The following is a 6,000-nucleotide window of genomic DNA, read 5'->3' as shown; positions in this document are numbered from 1 at the left end:
AAATGCAAAAGTGTGGAGCCAGGAGGGAGCCTGATTGAAGGCTTAGGTGTAAGGGTAACTGAAGAAGAGTGGGGGTTGTCCAGTTGTAGAACTGGGGAGAATGTCCATGGGTGTCGATGACAGTCTGTCTACTCAGGACTCTAAATGCAAGGCAGAATTTACAAAGAAGCAGATGAAGATTCTGAAGCTGGGGATGTTTACTCATTTGACAGAGTGCTTATCCAACCCATACGGAAGCCCTGGGTTCTTAGCTCTAGTACTTCACCAAACCAGGTATGGGAGCATACAAATTTGTAATCCCAGCACTGGGGAGGTGGAGGCAGAAGGTCAAATGCTCAGGGTTTTCCTCAGCTACATATGGAATTCAAGGCCTTCCTGGGCTGCTTGAGACCTTGTTGCAAAAACAGGGGCTAGAGAGATGGCTTAGTGGTTACTAGTACTTGCTGCCCTTCCAGAGGACCTGGGTTTTGTTCCTGAGGTACCCACATGGAGGCTCACAACTATTTGCTCCACACACATCCACACATATGCATGCACATACATACATACATACATACATACATACATACAGTGACACACTCATACACATGAAATAAAATAAAAACCTTAGAAAAGAAAAAAGTGAAAACTAAAATAACAGGCAAGAAAGCTCAGCAGGTAAAGGTGCTTGCTGCCAAGCCTGACGATCTGAGTTTGATTCTCAGAACACACATGATGGAAGCTGAGAACCTACTCTAGCAAGTTGTTCTCTGACCTCCAGGGCACGTCCCTCCGATAAATAAAGAAAAACCACTAAACTCCCCAAACCAATACAATTCTAACAATGACAAAAACAAACATCAACTACATAAACCATTGAAGATTGTGGACCAGAGGGTCAAATTTCTCTTCCATACCACCTTCACCTGTTAATAGACCAGAAAATGCCCTCAAATCTATTATTTCTTTCTGGGTACTTTCAGAGACTTTTGTTGTCATTGTTTTTTAAAATAATTTATTTACTTTTATTTCATGTGCATTTGTGTTTTGCCTGCTTGTGTGTTTGTGTGAGGGTATCAGATCTTCTGAAACTGACGTTACAGTTATGAGCTGCCATACGGGTGCTGAACCAACTCTCCATCCCTGTTGTTATTTTTTGCTTGAGACAGAGTCTCACTTTGGCCCAGGCTGGCTCCAGAATGATCCTCCTCCCTCAGCCTCCTAAGTGCTGGAATTCTAGGCTTGAACCATTAGACAGGATTTTTTTTTTCAAGTAAAAAGATGTAGTCATTATCATACAACTACAAGACCCAGCAAGGGGAAGGCAGGTTAATGCACAGCCAGCTTAATTTATTAATCACACAGAAGGAATGAATCCCCAAATCTCCTAGAATAGAAAAAGAAGAGAAAAAGCAATGTGAGTGTCCATGCAAGAACACAGGGCTGATAAGATAGATGGCTCAGTGGATAAAGGTGCTTGTCACCAAGGCTGATGACCTGAGTTCAATCCTCAGAACCCTCAAGGTGGAAGGAAAGAATTGACTCAAGGTGTCTTCTGACCTCCACACATATGATGAGGCATGTACAGTCACACACATACATCCTGGGTGGTGGTGGCCCACGACTTTAATCCTGGCTCTCAGGAGGCAGAGGCAGGTGGATCTCTGTGAGTTTAAGGCCAGTCTGCTCTACATAGCAAGTTCCAGGCCAACTAGGACTATGTAATGTGACTGAAACAAAGAAAGGAACTTAGAATCAGGTAGGCTTGGTGATACAGACCTAAAAATCTCAGTGTTTGGTTGGTGGAAGCAGAAAGATCAAGAGTTCAAGGCCATCCTCAGCTATATAGTGAGTTTGAGAACACTGACTATACAAGATCCTAACTCAAAAATAAAAACAAAACTCTCAATCAAACAATGCAAACATGTTAGAATCAACCAAAAGCATCCCCTTGTCAGATATATGGTGAGGTATGGGGACCTGGAGACAAGAGACATGCATACCTACAGACAAAATGTCAATTCCTTTTCATTTTTTAAAAAGTGCTCACTGTTGCAAGTTACCTCACGTTATCAGGTGTAGCCAACAAGGCATGGAATGCTGATGATATGGCAGGCCCAGTATCAACAGCTTTACTGGTATCATCTCAGTTCAGCCTCTAACAATCCTGTAATATGGGTACCATACAGAATGGGGAAGAGAGGCTTGGAGGAAATAAAAAACAAAACAAAACAAAACAAAACAAAACAAAAAACTATGGAAGACAGTGCTATGAACTGTTTGAGGGCAGGATTCAAACTCAGGTCTTCTTGGCTCTAAGCCCCACAAGCTAAGTGCTTGAGCTGTCCACTACACAGCCTCCAGCCTCCTTTGCTGCCTTGTTCCTCACTCCTCTATGGCTTCTCCCAATTAGTAGATTAGTCATGTGTTGACACTTCTAGTCACAGTCTAATGGCTTGTTTATTTAACTGATGGGTGCTGCTCCCCATTCGAGGCCATTAGCATTTAAACAAAACAAAACAAAACTGTTGAGCCTGGCAAAGTGACACTGTGTTTACTGTTTTTCCCCCAGTGTTAATTGTGAGCATTTTCCAAATATGTATTTTGATGTGCTAACAGTCCCTGAAGAGAACTGCAGAACAGTTCAGTAATCTCATGCAGCTCCGGTCCCACTCCCCTTAATCTCTGGTGAGGGGGAGAAAAATCTTGGCTAGCATGGGGAAAGGAGATAGTGACAGTCTCAAGCTGATGAATAATCAGGGGGCAGGGGAACTGGGCTGGGCCTTGGGGATAAGCCTTGCAATATCCCCTCTCCAGCTTGAAGAGGGAATTTGGTATTTCTTTCCTGGACAATGAGAACATCTGTGCCAAGGCAGAGGAGGAGGCCGGGCCATCCGAGGCATCTCTGCCGGAGTCTCTTGACACTGTCTGATTGTTACTGTTTCAGTTTCTGCTTGGATCACTGACCGTGTCCATTTAGAGCAGGCTGGCTTGGGTGAAGACAGTGTAGGGCTGAGGAAGGACAGAGAACACAGACCAACTGGGGGTGGGGTTATGAGGTGGGCAGGGAGTTTTACTAACCCTAAAGTGACCAGGTTACAAATGAGCTGCTACGAAGCACAGGGTGAATATATCTATAAATGGGGAGGAAACGGTCTTTTCACTGTCCCCCCTGGCCCCCATCCCCGCGGTAATTGGTGTTGATGGAATCCAGTCTGTTTGCAGCCTTTTTCTTCTGACAGATTGGGGTTCAGCTCAACCTTGGGACAAGTAGATGAAGAGCTACAGGTTTGTTCCTTATATGGGACAGTTTGTTTCATAGTGAGAAAACCCTGGCTACTTACTTGTTTTTGGTTTCAGTTGTAAACTTGGAATTGATGACTTTATGTCTCCTTGCAAACCCACTCCCAGTGGTGGAGAGTACTAACACCCATTGTGTTCAGTTGATGATTGGAGCTATACCTGCACCACCAGCTTTGCTTTGGATTGCAGAGGAGCTCAAAGCAACTTCCTTAGTTTCTCCCTCGGGTGCATCCACAGTTCTGGGGATCCAGAGGTAGGCATTTGCCTCCAGCATAATTCCTTTCATTAGTTTCAAAAACCATTGATTGCCCTTTCAAAAACCATTCGGGCACCATGCTGTGCCTGGCACAAGCTAATAATCCCGATCTGGTCCTGGCCCTCGCCAGTGTACAACCTTAAGTCACAAAAGGCGGACAGTTAACAAACACATCCAGTTATCTGCCAATCACAAGAGATCCATTGAGTGAGCTAGGGTAAGGAACAGGGACCTCCTTCAAAGAGCTTCCAGTCTGGTGAGTAAATAAGGTCTTGGCAGCAGAGGTTCGGGCGGGAGATACCGTCAACGTGGGCATTATGGAACAGACATGTTTTTAAGTAGTTATTGGCCTGTGGCTGGGCTTTCTACTTAGGATGCATCCCTCACCTGAGATGAAAGAGTTTAGTTCCAAGCCCTCCGCCTGCAGAAGGTTGATACAAAGCCCAGAGGCATGGTGTCTCTGATGGGCCAGAACTCGGGCAGGGAGGTGCCCCCTTCCTCAAGCACTAGGCTGGGATGTGAATTCTCCGTCTCCCTGGGTGGTCAAGACGTATCACTGGCTCTCACTAACACGGCCAGATTGTCCATAACTAAAGCCCCTGATGCTGGGGTGTATTGGACACAGCGTCCCAACCTCGGCCCGCTGAGCGCGAGTCCTCAGGTGGGAGCAGCATACTGAAGGCACAGGTTTGGGGCAGAAGCTGGGAGGAAGCTCTAGGCGGACATCCCTGGCATTCTGGTCGCATCGTCTTCCCTGGGCGCGCCGGGCAGGCCAGATGAGTGGCGCTCAGCCGGTTTCTATACACTTCCGACGGGCGCCAAGTCCCGGGCGGGTTCCAAGGGCCAGGCTATGTAGAGGCGCCTCGGGCCCGCCCAGTTTGGGTTCCCGCTCTTGGGCTGTGGGTCCGCTCGTGAGGTGCCCGCGGCGGGCAGCAAAGAGAGACGCTTCCCCGAGGGCGGGTTGCATGGTGCCCGGGGCAGGACGGCTTTGGGGCCTGGGCGAGGTAGCGAGGCAGGGCGGAGGGAGGAGTGCATGTGTGGGGAGAGCGCGCGGGAGCGTGAACTGCTGGCCCGGGAAGGGTGGGTCTGGGTTCCGCGGCAGCCTTGGCGGGAGGAGCGAACCAGGGAACCAGGGCGGTGGGCCCGGCTGGAGGGCCCGAGCCCCCGGGGGCGGTGGAGGAGAGGTGGGGGAAGGCGGAGCGCTGAGGGCGGAGATGGGGCCGCAGGAGGGAGGGGACCGGCGGGGCGCGGCCAGTGGGCGGGGCGCCGGGACCTGGGGAAGATAAGAGCGTGCTCGGGGGGAGCGAGGGCGGGCGGGAGGGAGGGGCGGGGGACTTAGAGACCAAAGAGGAGACAAAAGGACCGGGTGTGTGGGAGGGGCATAGACAAGCGGGGCTAGGGGAGGGGTGCTGGGGGACGCCTCGCTGGGAGGGGTGTGAGTGTGTGTGGGGGTGGCGTGGGAGGGGCTTAGAGTGGGACGTGAAGGGACAACATAAGAGAGTGCGGGGGTACAGAGAAGAGGGGGGTGCAGGAGTGCTCCACCACGCTGGCTACGAAGGGGAGGGGACGCCGCGAAGTGGAGGCCGCTGGGAGGAACGGCCACACACAGGGAGGGAGGTCCCGGGGATGGATGGACAGTCCGCTAGAAAGAGGGACCGGGAGGGGAAGGGTGTACAGACTCCGGGAGAAAGGAGCCTTTCGAGAATCCAAGGGTGGAGGCGGATGGGCGTGTGGAGCGCGGAGGACTGGGATTGAACGCTGCCCTTTGGGATGACCAAAAGACGAGTGGGGGCTGCAACAGACGGGACGGGGCTACCAAGGCAGTGCGAAAACTGCTCAGGGGAAAGTGGAACCTAGGAGGGTTGCTGTACCGTGGCGGAGGTGGCTTCGGGCACGGCAGGAAGGCGCCACCACCGCCTTCTGCCCGTCCCCAGTGTGCCCCGCCCCGTCCGGGGGCCCTAAGGGCAGCGGCCTGGCCGTGGGGGAGCCGAGCCAGGGCGGTACCATTCGGAACGGAGAAGGGGGGTTGGGGGGAAGGGAGGAGCCAGGGGTCAGAACCCTGTTGGGGGCGGGAGGGGGGCGCCACACCCTGGGAAAAAGGCTTGGGCACATCCAGAGCCGACCAATCAGCAAGCAAAGCCTGGGTGGCGTCAAGGGGCAGCTTTGGCCAATGGGAAGGAAGAACACTTCGGAGGTTCGGAGGAAGAAAAGGAAAAAAAAAAGCCCCACGAAACAACAATCGAATCTGTTTGGGGGCTTGGAAGACGGGGAGTGGGCGTCGATAATGTCATGTTCCCGTGTCTGCCCTCTACTTGGAAGGATGGGTGGCTTGCATCACTCTACTGCTGTGCAGCGCAAAAGGCGCTCAGGAGGGTCCCGAGAATGTAGACGGGGAATTGTCCACTTTTGGTGGCGCTTCGATTTGGGGAGTGGGTTGCACAGAGGTGGCAGCTTTGTGCTTA

The sequence above is a fragment of the Onychomys torridus genome, chromosome X (assembly GCF_903995425.1).
Source record: "Onychomys torridus chromosome X, mOncTor1.1, whole genome shotgun sequence".
Lineage (NCBI taxonomy): Eukaryota > Metazoa > Chordata > Mammalia > Rodentia > Cricetidae > Onychomys > Onychomys torridus.
Note: the sequence above shows the minus strand (reverse complement) of the source record.